General features: G+C 50.0%; 1 long non-coding RNA gene across 1 annotated transcript; it reads left to right on the forward strand.

Annotated features, from left to right (window-relative positions):
• The first annotated feature begins 438 nt into the window (after positions 1–438).
• LOC105859112 (uncharacterized) lies at positions 439–10,267 on the forward strand. Its single transcript, XR_012912970.1, has 3 exons — positions 439–523; positions 817–959; positions 10,023–10,267. It is a non-coding gene; the product is annotated as an uncharacterized LOC105859112 (long non-coding RNA).
• The last annotated feature ends 5,234 nt before the right edge of the window (positions 10,268–15,501 follow it).

Below are 15,501 nucleotides of genomic sequence, written 5' to 3' on the forward strand. Positions count from 1 at the left end.
GGAGCTCTGGGGTGTGAGCAGATACAAACCTGGAATGTCAGTTTACCCCTTCCTCCCAGCTCTCCATGGCTAATTTTTTAATCCTCTCATTAGTGGGGCTCATCAAGTATATCTCTCTCTCCATCTTCCAGGCACATGGTAGGATTGCTTTTCCTGGCCCTCTTGCTGTTGGAAGTACCACATGACTAGTTTCTGGCCAATGGATTGTGAGGGGAAAGTAATCATGTGACTAGTTCTGGCCAATGATTTGTGAGCAGAACCATGTGACTAGTTCTAGCCAATAGATTGTGAGCAAAGGTAACCATGTGACTAGTTCTAGCCAATAGATGGTGAGTAAAAGTAACCATGTGACTAGTTCTAGCCAATAGATTGTGAGCAAAGGTAACCATGTGACTAGTTCTAGCCAATAGATGGTGAGTAAAAGTAACCATGTGACTAGTTCTAGCCACAGTAGTGTATGAATAAAAGTGTCATTTCTGGGCTGACTGTTAGTGTGAGACCCTTGGCGTTTTCTTCTAACAAAGTAAGTGACAATGTTCAAGACAATGGCTGCTCCATCACCCTACATGCCTGAGTGGCCACCATGAAAAGTTTCCCTGCCAGCCCACATGGTGTGAGGGAGAAATAAACCCTGGCTGTTTTCAGCCACTGAGATGTGGGGCTCGTTTGTCACCACAGCAAAACCCAGGCTCGTCCTAACTTGTCATTTTCCCTGACTTCCTTGCCTTCCTCCCCGCCTCCCCCGCCCAGCAGCCCAAGATCCCTTCTGTCTTCAGTTTGCTGTCTAATCAGCTTGCTCCTCTCTTCCCTGTTCAGTTCCTCATGTCCCTAACAGACATTCCCTGAGTGTGAGCGCTGAGGAAACAGAATGTGAGGAACTGGAGAGATGAGCCAGACATGCCCTCGGGAACTCGCGGTCTGGTGGACCTGCCCTGGCCTGGGCCATCTCTGCACTCATGGTAAGTCCTGTCTCTGTCACTCTGACGTTCCCATCCCTGGCCATCTGGCTCGTCCTTGGACATAGAGATCGGGAAGCTCCCTCCTGTCCCTACCACAGGCCCCCTGTCACCACCAGGGCCTCTGATGATCCCTGAGCCTCCCTTGGAAGTGGTTCCTTTCCTGTGTGTCTGGGTGGCCCAGGGGTCCTGGCTCCATGCACAGGAGCAACCTGGAACCCCACCAAGACACCCTGCGATGGAGCATGGGGCTGCCTGCAAAGTCTTTGATTCTTTTATTGGTAAGGAAACCAAAACATAGGGGGCAGCAAGGATGTGCCCAGGGGCACACAGTGTCAGGGTCACAGGGTCAGGACTAGACTCTAAGACTCTTGTGGACCTTAAAGAAAGAACTCTGGTCTTGGGCCTCAGTTTGCCATCAGCACAATTAAAGGACTTCCAGGAAGCTGTTAAGAAGCCATAGACCCATGGCGTAAAGAGGCAAGCAGTAGAAGTGTGTGAGGGTGCAAGGAGCTGGGAAAGAAGGGGCTAGAGAGTTGTGATGTCACTCATGAGGGTGAAATGGGGGAAAAGATTGGCCCCTCTGAGCCATTCCCCTTTCTCCTGGCAGATGAGTCTATGCCCCTCTGGGCTACCTTCCCCCAAATTCATGCTCTCCCTTGGAAAAGACTCCTCCTCTGACCAGAAACAGGCTCAGCACATCACCTGCAGGTCTCTGGGCAACCAGGTATGTCATCTCCTTTCAAGGACCTACAACCCCTAACATGAGTGCTCCGTGCATTTAGATCCAGGCATGGAAGAGGGGGCGGTGAGGGCCACGTTTGGGTATTTCAGCCCCTTGAACCTAGTGTCTTCCTTGTGGTGGCCACAGCCCTGGCCTAGGCCCCCCATGAAGCTGCTCCCCCGGCCCCTGGCTGCCTCTTCCTCCTCCTGTGCAGACAGGCATAAAGTTATGTGGCAAGGTGACCCTGTCCCTGAGCTCTGAGGTAGATGGGGAGGCTGGAGACTAAGCAATTAACGCACAGTCGGGAGTAAAGGTGCCCAGGGAAATTTCCTGCAGACACTGAGCCTGGCAGACGGGAAGGTTCAGCCAGCGCGAGGCAGGGAGGGGGGGTGGGCAGGGACAGCCGTGGGCAGCCTCCTTTGCACTCTGCCTGCTGCTTCTCCTGCAAGAAGCCACTGTGGTGGAGACAGAGGGGCCAGGGAGAGGGAAGGTGTGAGGTGCTGGACTGAGAGGGGAGCAGTCCCCAGGCCTGGGACAGGAGTGCCCTTTCCAGGGGAGGGACAGCCACTTGAGTTTTGGGACTCCCAGGCGGGCAGCGGGCCTCCTAATGGCTAGAGGAGCAGACTTTAAGAGGCCCCTAAAGTCACAGCATAGCAGGCACGCGCCCGGCCACACACACCGCACGCAGGCAGCAGGAGATAGCAAGCACTGTCACACATGTAAGAGCACACAAGGCACGCGTGTGCATGCACACACACACAGAAATTCCACCCCAGGCGCCCTCCCACATTTTCCCAAGAGGAACTGGAGGCTGAAAGCCAACTTCTCAGAGGGGGGCTGCCCACTTCTCTGCCTCCCTTCTGCATGGCTTTACTCCCAGGAGCCAGTGTAGGTGGCCCCGAGCCTCAGTCCAGAGAGACTGCCCAAGCACGGGAGCAGGTGTCTGGAGACACAGGTCCATGCCTGGCTCTGCAGCCCTCTGACTGGGGGACCCTGGGCATGGCACAATGTCTCTGGCCATATTGTCCTCCTGGGTCCAATGGGGTTACTATTAATAGTCAGAGTAAGAATGGTGCCTATTCATGGAATTGCAGTGAGGTCTGATGAAAGCACTTTGGAAGTACAGGCTGTACATAGATGGGCCCTACCAGGCCAGAGTGCAGAGCCCTACCCCAGACACACACAGGCCTCCCCAGCCCTTCCCTGGGCCCCTAATGACAGCCTAGCCAACCAATCTGATCCTAATTAGCCTCCAGACAAAAACCCACACCCACAAAGATCCTCTCCCTCCAATTCTGACTTTGTGTCTAATATTTGCCTATTCATTCATTCATTCAACAGTTATGGGCCACTAGATGCAAGATACTACATATGATTCAAAAATGGGCAGAGCTTCCTCTTAGCTCCTGGAAGCTCATGGTCCAGCTCAGCATTCTCCATCCTGCTTATCTGTTACACTCCACGGCCTGGGAAGCTTTTAAAATACTGATGCCTGGGTCCCATCTTCTGAGATTCACAGTTAATTGATCTACAGTGGGGGCTCAGGCATCCATGATTTTAGAAAGCCCCCGAGGTGATTCTAATGTGCAGTCAAGGGTAGGACCCACCCACCTAATGGAGAAATTAGACATACACCAAAAGACAGAATGGGGCATTTTATAATAGAGCTAACCATAATAACAGCTAATATTTATTGAGTCATTTTTTGCATGTGCCCAGCTCTGTACCAACTCCTACGTTAGCATATTTAATCTCCCCCAAAACCCAGTAAGCAGGCCCCATGCTGCTCATTTTAAAGATGCACAAATGAGGCTCAAGAGATCAAGTCACTTATTCAAGGCAGGACTTCTCCAAAAAGGTAGCGTTTGTGCTGAACCGTGAAAGAAGATAGAATTTTGTCCTGAAAAGACAGAAACGGAAGGATGAGTGTGTTCTCCACCCTGGCTGTCTATTAGAATCCATGACTTGGGTGGCTTTCAAAACGTGTGGGGGCACAGTCAGCAGCTCTGCTGCCTGGGACACTGGGATCCTGAGGGAGAATAGTGGGTGCTTAGGTCACAGGGGTTGGTGGGGGCCAGGGTGGGAAGAGAACATTTCAGGACAAATAAAAGGTAGAGGTACTTTTCCCAGAAGGTAGCAATTATGCACCCCTTGTCATTATCCCCAGAGGTGGTGGGGACGAAAATAGAATGTCAAGATAGAATCAGACATAGCAGACCCAGAAGGAGTTTAGGGGGAGGAAGTTGAGACTTTATCCTTAACTTTTTGAGAACAGTCAAATAGAAATCAGCCACCATATACCCTCTATTCAGAAGCAACAAAGTGTGGAAGGCAGACCATTGAACTGGGAGTCAAAGGCCAAATTCTAGACGCTTTTCTTGCTTAGCTCGGGCTTCATCATCCGTAAAATGAGGGCAGGAATGGTTGTGTCTCAGTGGTTTTCAAACTGAGTTCTGGAAAGCAATGTCTCAGAGGGAGGCTGGTGGTGGGGGTGGGAGGGAGTGGTAAGTGGGGGTCTCCAGGCCCCCATCCCACTCCAACTCGGGCAGCCCTGCCTTCCCGTGCTTTACACATAGGCCATCATGGAAAGTTTCCTTTGACCAGGAGGTTCTGCAGCTAAAACAATTTGAAAGTCAAGTGCAGCTTTGACTTCTAGTTAAAGATCCATTTATCTCTTTTCTGTCCTAGAAGCCTCTAAAATGATAGTGAACCCTGCAAAGGCTTCAGCCTTGAGGACACCAGGTGCAGGGAGTGAGAATGACACCTGGAGCTAGAAATGGGGATTAAGTGGAAGTCTGAACAGAAATCAGGGGGAGCCTCAGGCCTTTGTAAGTCATACCAGTCCGTGTTGCTACCTATAGTGGAGGAGAAAGTGCTATAAGCAGGAAACAACAACAACAAAAAGCTTAAGATGCCAATATGCTCTTCAATTGCAACTGCAAGTTCCCCAGCCAGCTCTCTCTGAAGCCCACCTTTCTGCAAGCTTCACTGCTAAACACGAAGCTTCCACTCAGCTTTCAGTACCACACATTTATTTGAGAAGAGATATTTTAGATGTGTGCTGGGGGTGCTTCCGAGTGCTTTCCATGTGCTGCAACTTTTCTGACCCTTTCAACAATTCTATGCAGTAGGTTTCTATTACACCCTATTTTACAGATGAGTACTTTGAGGAATAGAGAAGCCCAGAGCAAGGACAGTCATATAGTTAGTAAGCCATAGAACTGAGCACCTGGGCCTAGGCAGTCTGCCTCCAGTCCACCCTGTAGACCCCAATGCTGTATGCTATACCACCAAGCCAAGACAGAGATCAAGTACAACAAAGGTGCATGGAATACCCAAGGGAGAAAGAGATAATGCAAAAAAAAAAAACTTATTTTGGCAAAAAACTTACAGAAAAACTCTAGTAAATATTCTAAAAGAGGTAGAAAAGATATTGTATTCATAAAATAAGATGCTATGAAAAAGTAAAAATAATGAGAGAACAAGAAAGAGCTCTATTGATTATTTCCTTAGCATGCAGACGCTTTTTAATTTAATCAAGTCCCATTTATTTATTTTTGTTGTTGCTGTAATTGCTATTGAGGTCTTAGTCATAAATTCTTTGCCTAGGCCGATATCTAGAAGAGTTTTGCCTATATTTTCTCCTAGAATTCTTATGGTTTCGTGTCTTACATTTAAGTCTTTTACGCATCTTGAATTAATTTTTGTGAGTGGCAAGAGATACGGATCCTGTTTCATTCTTCTGCATGTGGCTATCCAATTTTCCCAGCGCCATTTATAGACAACATACAGAATAGGAGAAACTATTTGCAAGCTATCTATCCAATAAAGGGCTAATACCCAGAGTCTACAAATAACTCAAGCAAAGCAGCAAGAATAAAAAAAAAAACCATTAAAAAGTGGCAAAACACATGAACAGAAGCTTTTCAAAAGAAGATAGACAAATGATCAATAAACATATGAAAAAATGTTTAACGTCTCTAATCATCAGGGAAATGCAAATTGAAACCACAATGAGATAGCACCTTACCCCAGTTAGAATGGTTTTTATTAAAAAGTCCAAAAACAATAGATGCTGATGTGGATGCAGAAAGGAAGGAACGCTTATACACTATTGGTGGGACTGCAAATTAGTACAATCTCTAGGGAAAACAGTATGGAGATTCCTCAAAGAACTAAAAGTAGACTTACCATGCTATCCAGCAATCCCACTACTGGGTATTTACCCAAAGGAAAAGAAGTCATTTTATCAAAAAGACACCTGCACTCAAATGTTTATTGCAGCACAATTCACAATTGCAAAAATGTGGAATCAACCCAAGTGCCTATCAATTCATGAGTGGATTAACAAAATGTAATATATGTACACTGTGGAGTACTATTCAGCCATGAAGAAGGATAGATTAATGCCTTTGCAACAATTTGGATGGAATTGGAGACCATTATCCTAAGTGAAGTATCTAAAGAATGGAAAAACAAACAACACACATACCGCTATTAAACTGGAACTAACCCATGAGCACACATGTGCACAGAGGGAAGTAAAACTCAATGGAAATCAAGCAAGGGGGAGGGGGAGATGAGCAAAAACCTACCTAATGGGTACAATGAATACTATCTGAGTGATGGGCACACTTATAGCCCTTGACTCAAACCTTATAAAAGTGATCCATGTAACCAAAAACATTTGTGCCCATGTAATATTTTGAAATTTAAAAAAAAGGAAAGAGCTCTTGAAAATAAACATGTGAAATAAAATATACAACAAATATTATAAACTAGTGTCTCCTAGTTTAGACAATCCTTTAAATCTAGAAAGTAGGCCAAAATGGCAAAGACATGGGGAGAATATATGATTAAAAGGATTGTGGTAGATTGCACTGATTGCCCAGATTCCTTACTCATCCCAACATCCAAACCTTTTACCACATGACCTTGAAGCTCCTCCCACTAAAGAGGCCCCTTGACTTTGGGTTCTGTCGTCTGATTTGCTTTGGGCCACTGGATGTTAGTGGATGGTATGTGACCAAAGGCTTGGAAAGTTCTTACGTGATTAGGCTTTTACTCTTGCTTCTCTGCCATCTCCATGAAAACAACGTGCCTGGACTAGCCCACCAGTCCCAGGAGGAGGGTGAGAGATTCGCAGCAGAGCCTAACTCCACCAGCCAATCCCACCCTAGTCTACTCACAGATGTACGGGGAAACCCAGTCAACATCAGCATGGCCACCCAACCAAGTTCAGCCTTACTCAGTGATGCTCAGGCAACCACAGATTCATGAGAATAAGTAATCATGGTTTAAGCCACTGAGTTTGGGTTGGTTTGTTATGTAGCATCCTTGTAGTCATGGTTAATCCATGCAAGTATGAATCCAGGAGTTGGTACCCAATGAACAGAGAAAATAGAACAAAGGGAATTACCAAAGAAAGAATTCAAGCAAATTTCCCAGCACTAAAATATATGAACCTCCAGATTAAAGGGCCTATCAGTTGCCTAAGAACAATAGATAGATCTGCTCCAAAACATATTATTGTAAAATTTCAGAACAATAATCAGAGAAAGAAATGGTCCTAAAAGCTTCCAGAAAGGAAAAAATAAACAAACAAACAGGTTTCACACAAAAGGATATGAGTCAGATGGTTGCAGACTTGTCAAGTACATCACTGCATACTAGATAACATTATGAAGCATTGCCTTTTCAATTCCTGTGGGGAACTATTTTTAATACAGAATTCTATACCTAAGCACACAATTAAGACACAAGTTGAAAATAAAAATTTTCTTTAGATATGTAAAGATTCAGAAAATTTACTTTGCAAATTCCTTACCTTAGTAAACTACCAGAGGATATGCCCCAGCAAGAGGGAGAAGTAAACCAAAAAAATGGAAGCGAGGAACAGGGGATTCAATGCAGGAGACTAACAGAGGAGTATTCCGGGATATAAGCTTTGCAGCAGGCATAGAGAGTAATGAACCAGATTGAAACAAGAAATTCAGGGCTCCAGGAGGAAAGAACCCAGGGAAAGAGGAGGAATTGATAGATGACCTAAGACAATACTTACCAAAAAAAAAGATGGCAGATCTGATGCAACATTTGGGAAAATTTAAGAAAACAATGCAATTAAAAATGAAGCATTAGATGATTATTACCTCTGGGCATATTTATCAGGGTAGTTGATGCTAGTGTCACAGTAGATAATAAATGTTTATTTGTTGTTCATGTCACGTTCTGAGAAGAAGGCCACCTTCCTTTGGTATTTGCACAACGCAAAAGCTGTGACCTGCCCATTCTCCTCACTAGGGAAGAGAGATGGAAGAACCTCACAGGCTCTTAGCTGCCTTGGCCCAATGGGATCAATCCAGTCACATGACCCCAACTCACTGGAAGGGAAGTTGAGAAACATAGGGGAAGAGATGGATATTTAATGAGCACTGTCTTTGCCCGACCAGATAGGGAAAAATGTATGAGAAAGAAAATATGATCAGAGACCACTGCTTGACTCTAGAGTGAGCCACATTTACATATTCATAATAATGCTCTAGATTTGACTAAAAATTGCAATAGAACTATATAAGGAGGAAGGAGACAGAAATGGTGTGGGTAACAAAGCAATATGTTTGACTAATGTAGCAGGAAGCCAATAGATGATGTCTAAAGTTGATAAAGCAAGAAATAGCAGCGTACGCAACATTATTTGGAAATATGAATGCAAAAGGCAAAAGAAGCGTCTGAAAGAGTTAAAAATGTGTTGTCCCTGGAAAGCAAGAGTGGAGGTAGGAAGGGTGGGAAAGAGCATGCTTTTCTTATTATAAGCCTCTTGGAGTTTTAAAATTTTTTCTTTTTAGTTTTGCATATGTCTTATTTGGACAATTTTTAAGGCAAACACAAGATTAATGATTTTTAAAAAACCCTGCATCTGCTGATCATTGAGAACTGTGCAGTTCTGACCTTCTAAGGTTCTCGAATTCTAAGCATCCAGGGGAGAAAGCTTGTGTCACAATTCAGATTCATCTGAACACAAAGTGTCACAGGCCCTGTGTAGGAGAAGTTAAAATAAAGGTCACCATGTTGCTCTGAGCCTGAGGGTTCCTTGTGAGATCTTACGCAATGAGATGCAACCAAGGGGATCTCGGATGAGCAAGACCTGATCCTGGGACAGCTGAAGCCTCCCGAATCCCCAGGGACCCTGCCAGACAGGGCAGCAGCCTCCCTGGGGTCTCCGGGAGAGAACATGGCCAGTTCTGCCCCACAGCCCCCTGGCAGGTACCATGGGCATCAGCTATAACGAGAAGTGACAGACACAATTGCTGGGGGAACATCACGGCTTAGAGCTCAAGCTGCCCAGAGTGGCTGGGGGGCTTCTCCAGCTGTCAAGAGGGTCCCCAAACACTTGAATGCTGCAGCCAATCTGATCATCAGCATTAGCATCTCATTAGCACAGGCTGAGGCCACCCTGGGGCCTGGTCAGCAGCCCAGCTTTGTGTAGAAGGGAAAATCAAGGGCCCAGATGACATAGGAGAGGAGCTTAGCAGCCTCACCTGCTCCCTAGCCCTGTCCAGCAGTCAGGAGAGACCCCGCAGAGCCCGACACCCAGGTACCAACACTGCCTCTAACATCCTCCCCACATCCTCTCCCTCATACAACAAGAAAATAAACTGAAGCCCCTAGAGGTAAAGGGTCCCAGCTAAATGGTCAAGTCCACTCCAGCTGCAAATCCTCCAGAGATTGAAGATAACATAAGGGCAGCCTTGCAGAACCTGGCTGGGCTGCCTTCTCCAACCTTCTGCTCCCTCTCGGATGTCCCAATTTTAAGCCCAAAGCGTTCCCCTCTATAGTGCCTCTGTCTGAAATGTTCTGGTGCCAGCTCTGCGGCTTTGTCCAAGTCAGTTGACTCTAACTAGGTCACACTCACTTCTGGACAACAGGGGTGCCAGTAGCCCCCACGTGACACAGAGAACGGGAGGAAAGGTTTAGCATACTTTCAGGAGGGATTCCCAGCCACGCCCTCCCATCCCCTTAGTGCTTACTGACCCTCAGCAGGAAAGGCAACTGGGGAGCTCTGGTCACCAAACATCACAGCAGGAGGGCATCTGAGTGCCTGTCTCTTGTCTCCATTCCAAATGCACCTGGACCACTCCCCACCCGCGCTGGTCTCCTCGTTCAGGGGGAGGCAGGGTTGGTCAGCGGGTGCAGAATGGGACATATTGGGGGAAAGCATGATGTAGCTGGGAGGGTTCAAACGGGCTCTGTGACCGGAGGGACCAGCAGCGACATTGTCTTAGGGCACTTCCCGCTGTGACAGTCTGTGATACGAGGCTTCCTCTTGACACCCATTTCCGCAGATACTGGCGTGACCAGAGCTGAAAGGACACTGGCTTCATCCTCTTGTTCCAGGCAAAACAGCCTACCCCGAGGCGCCCTCCCGAGGAAATGTGTACAGGACACCCGCCCATGCCCAGGTCTTTCCCTGGGCCGTCTGCCCGTGGGGAAATTCTCCCGGTGCCACATTCCGGCAGACAGCAGGAGACACATGCCACGCCGAGCACTAGGCACCGGATGGATGAGATAATCACAAATCCGCAAACTGCAACAAGATAAAATTATCATTATATGAAGTTAAATTATTAATTAGCACCTCCAAAAAAAGACCAGCACCACCTGGTCTGGAATCTTGGAAGCTGTCTTTCTGAAAGCAAGAGAAGTATCAAAATAGCTTATCAGTGCTCCGCGGCGTGGGCGTAGTGCCCCCGCGTCTGTGGTTCCCAGGAGCCAGGCGGCCAGGGTCCAGCCGTGCAGGCCTGCGCGCCCGCCTCTTCCCCAGGCGGTGCTACATCCAGCCGGTCTGGATAGGGTTACCGGACGGTTAGGGGGAGCGACTCACGGGACCTGTTTTTATGACTGGAGAAACTGAGGCAGAGGACAAGGAGAAGGACCCCGGAAGGGGGCTCGGGGCAGCCGGGAAGAGGGTAGGTCCTGAGACTGCCCGATTGTCTCAGGGCTAAGGACGCTCGTTCATTCAGTGAGCTGCTATTTCCCGCCTACTATGTGTCAGGCTCCAGGAATGCAGAGAAAAAGCCATCATTCCTTGTCCTTGAGGGGCGCGGTGTCTGATAGGCTGGCGGGGTGGGTCAGCTGTTTCTCCCCCGCCCACCTCGAGGCAAAGGGTTTAGTCCCTGCAGCATGGTTGTTGGTCATTGATGTCATCGTTGTCACTCCCATCACCCTCCACCACCGCCCCTCCTACAGCCCATATTTATTCATCGAATCCTAGAACCACCGCAGCCTAAAGAGGGAGGAGGAGGCTTTAAAGACCAGCTTCCTCACCAGGGCTCCATCCTGGCTGTGCGACGCCTGGCCAACTGTGATCCAGTGGGACACTCCTATTGCTTCTCTGGAGAGCAATTCCTCACTCACTCACGCATTCATTCATGCAACAACCATTTAGCAAGCATCTACTAGGAGCCACCTCACTACTAGCTCTTGGAGACACTCTGAAAAATAGGACTTTCCTTAGAAAGTTCTCAGGACAAGGAGAACAAGGAGAGGCAACCAACCAACAACCAAGCAACGACCACGCAGCGTGGCGTGTAGGTAGGGTGCTCGCTGCATCCTGGCGCGTTAGCTGTGTCATCGCACTTACCCTGCACAGCAGCCCCGTGCGCGGAACCGTGGAGACCCCATCTCACAGATGAAGACACCGTGGCACGGGGACATTAGGTCACTTGCCCAAGCTTAGTCAGCTGGAAAGTAGGAGGGTCAGGATTTCCCCCTAAGCTGTCCGACTCCAGAGCCATGTTCGCAGCCCCCGATAGAATATGTCACCTTTTGGTGATCAATGTAAGTCAGGTGCCGTCAGCCACAGGCCCGAGTGCTGGTGGTGTGCTGTGTGCAGGTCCCCACACCGCAAGCTGGGGGACTCTGACAAAGGCAGACTCTGCTCCCCAGGTGACCCTGGACCCAGCAGGACGCGGGTGTCAGCTTGGATGGAGATAGAGACAACCCCGTCTCCCACGTGCTTCCTCCACGTGCCCCCCAGATGGGACAGACCTCGTAGCCCAGACTTTCCTCCAGCCCCAGCATCCTCCCTGGCTCCAGCCAAATGAGGCCTGAATAATTCATGGCCAACACACACAACCCAGTCCTGGAGCAGCTTTCTGGTGGCTAAATTGGAGAGTGGGGTGGAGGCCAGGGCAGCTGGACCTGGGAGGGAGCTGTGGTGGGGTTTCGAGAGCCACTAACAGCCAGGAAGGGAAGAGTAAACAAGGCCTGATGAATTATTCAGCCAGGCAGCTGCTGATGCAGCCTGGGGTGGCGATGGCATGGCACTGTGCTAAGTCCGACTTCGCGCTCACCAGTGGTGGCCCGGGGTGCCCAGCGTGGCCAGGCTCTGACCGGAGTGCAGAAGGCGAGGGAAAACTGGAGAAGGTACAGCCAGAGCCCCTACCTGGGAGAGTGGCAGGGACCACATGGCAGCCGGAGCCAGGTGGAACCTGAGCTGCAGTCCCGGGTGTCCTGAGAGTACACGTGGAAGGGGACTTGGTACCAGGAGAGGGTGGACTCTGATCTCCAGCGCTCCAGGCATGACCAAAGCAGCGTGTCCTTGAGAACACCGGTCAACCTCCCAGAGCCTCAACGTTCTAAGTAGGAAATGGAACCCATGATCTTGGTTAGGGTAAAGCCCCAGATGCTACCAGATGGTTGGGATAATCACTTCACCCTGACTGAACCCCCCAGTCCTGGCACAGCCCTGAGCCCCATCCTGGGCACATGGTGAATGGCAGGGCTGCTCCCGCCCCTTGGGCTAGCCAGCTCTCTGGGGCTCCAGAAGCATCTCTCGTCCCTCCTTGCTATCTCCATGGGGTCTCCTGGGAGAAGGAACTCTGCCTGCAACCCTGATGCAAGCATTTGCTCAGGGAGGGAGCTGAGAGGCCTTCGGGGTCTCCACAGAGCCAGGGCCCTCCTGCCAGCAGACGGGCAGGGGCAGCGAGCTGCCTGGCAGAGCCCTGCACTCCTCCACCACTTACTGTGTGACCCTGGGCCAGCCCCTTTCCCTCTCTGGACCTCCAGGCTCCTCTGGCTCTGACCTCAGTGACAACAAGACAGGCGGGAGAAAGGGGCTGCCTGTTCCCTCAGGCAGGCTCCTGGGCTTGGAGGCGGGAGGGGCTGGACTTTTCTGGAACCCACAGAGTGGGGGTCAGGCCTTCCTCGGTGCTCTCGAGTTTCTGTCTTCCATCAAGAAGACCATGCTCTGATAACGATGGTAAAACAGTAAGCACCAAGCATGAGTGCTCCTCAAGCCTTCACCATCACCACCATCGCCACCATCACCATCTTTGCCGCCATGGCCGCTGTGGCCACCGGGGGGCTCACTGCCAGCAAATCAGGTTGTTAGCGAGGCCGTGACTCCCAGTTAGAGGACTCGGCTGCGGCAGCTCAGCTCAGAGAAGCTGGGTGCTTAGTTCAAGGCCACACAGCCAGCAAGGGGCAGAGCCCATCCCAGAGCCACCGACGGGACCTGGGGTCGCCATCACTCTTGCACGGGGCTGGCTTCTGAAGCAGGCCCGCCTGCCTAGTCACTGACCTTGCTGGACCCGAATCCTCCAGCCTGCTCCCAGCACAGCTCCCAGAGGCTGGCAGGTTGCAGAGCGACTTGGCAGGTCACTTGATGAAATTGACCGGGATCAAGTCCTGGCTCTGCCACTTACCAGCTGTGTGCCCTTGAGCCAGACCCTTACCCTCTCTGAGAGGCAGTTTCCTTCCCTGCAATGCTGGGGTAATAGCTCCGATCCCAGCGCCACGTGCCACGCTGGGGCTCTGATGGGCCAGCCCTCTGCGCTCACCCGAGGTAGCAGCTCAGGACACAACTGGTGAAGCAGGGAGGGGCGGCCTGAGCAGGCAGACGAGGGAAGAGGGAGGAGGGGCTCTGGGCAGAACCCAGAAGAGCTCCCTAAGTGCTCAGCGATAAATAAGTGATATCGGCCACACCTAATGCCTCCGCAGTGCCGCCAGCCAGAGGGTAACCGGGAGGTTTATTATAGACCAGGTTTGAACCTCATGTATCCTTAATGGGGTCAAGGGTGGCAGGCTGACCCCAAGGGCATGGGGCCTCCTCCAGAGCTAGAGGGCCAAGTTGCCTGGGGCGGCTGTTCCCTGGGTCCCCTGCAACGCTGTGTCCTGGGGAGGCTTCTGGGAGTGGCTGGCGCCAGGTCAGCAGGGCCTGGGGCGCCGCCCACCCCCTCCCAGTCAGGAGAAGGAGGCAGAGAGAAGGGGTGGGAGCGCCTGTGTGGGAAGCCTGGACACCTGGGCTTTCATCCACCCCCTTAGCAGTGCTCCTTGTTCCCAGGGCCTCAGTTTACCTGCCTGTAAATCAGAGAGAACCCTGGGGCTTGGGAAGCCATGGTCCAAATGAAGGGCTGCTGGTTTCTCCACCAGAGGGAGCTAGTAACACACCCCGAGGACCGAGGCTTTTCTGATGGGGAAGAGCTAAGCTGCAAGAGACTGTCTGCCTTCTCCAGTTGGACAAGAGGGTAAATTGAGGCCCTCGAAGAAAGGATGGCTCACCTGGGGTCTCCCAGCTGCATCCCTCGTCAGCCTGCTGGGAATGAACCCAAGCTGGGCCTGGGAGGGGCTCCCGGAGTCCTGGGATGCTGGACACCCTAGGTCATCTGTGGCCTGTCTGTGCTCCTGTGTCCCTGTCTCCCATCATGGGCAGAACCGTCGCACCTCCGTGGGGCATTCCCAGAGGTGCCAGAGGCATGCGCTAAGAACCCCAAACACTGGGTTCTAGCCTCAGCCGGGCCCCCCTCCACACACACAGGCAGCAGAAGGGGCCGGCGATGGGCCCCCATTTCCCTGTCCGTAAGCAGGGGTGCGTGGTTTCTGAAGTCCCTCTCTTGTCCAAGACTCTATGGCCAGAGGGAGTCTGGTGGTTCCTTGAAAAAATTCAAGACTGAATTACCATAGGAGCTGGCGATTCCACTTCTAGGTACCTACCTGGGAAAACTGAAAGCAGGGACTTGAACAGATATTTGCACACCTGTGTTCAATGACAGCACGAGTGACCATAGCCAAGAGGTGGGAGTGACTCCAGTGTCCATCACTGGATCATTGGATAAACAAAATGTAGTGTATACATGCAACAGAGTATTATTCAGCTGTAAAAAGGGAGGGAAGTTTGACACACGATACACGGATGAACCTTGAAAATTATATATTAAATGAAATAAGCCAGTCGTAAAAAAACAAATAATGTACGATCCCGCTTACCCGGAGCACCCAGAGTAGTTTAATTCACAGGGACAGCAAGTAGAGTGGTGGTTACCAAGGGCTGGAGGAAGGGGAGATGAGGGGGCGTTGTTTAATGGGTACAGAGTTTCGGTTTTGCAAGGTGAAAAAATTCCTGAGATTGATCGCACAACAGTGTGAATATATTAAACACTACTGAACTACATGTACATTTAAAAATGGTTAAGATGGTAAATTTTATTTATAGGTGTTTATAGGTATTTTAATTTTTTTAAATTTAAAAGAAAAAGAGCCCGTGGCTAGGAGCTCAAAGGTCTGCCACATTTGGAATACTAAGTATATTTCCTTAAATAAGAAAAGAAAAGAAAGTAAAAGACAGCAAGGATATTTATTATTTGAAGGAAAATGTCGGGCAGCCTTTTGTGGCATGGAGAACCCTGTGAGTGTGAGAAAACTGCCATCCTCTGGCAGCTCTATGCCGGCGAGAGACATCAGGTTTTGCAAAACCAGGTACGTTCTCTCTTCACGATGCGATATGCCTTGAGCCAGCACCTACCTGCTAGTGCAAGGCTGGCA

Source organism: Microcebus murinus, chromosome 18 (assembly GCF_040939455.1).
Source record: "Microcebus murinus isolate Inina chromosome 18, M.murinus_Inina_mat1.0, whole genome shotgun sequence".
NCBI lineage: Eukaryota > Metazoa > Chordata > Mammalia > Primates > Cheirogaleidae > Microcebus > Microcebus murinus.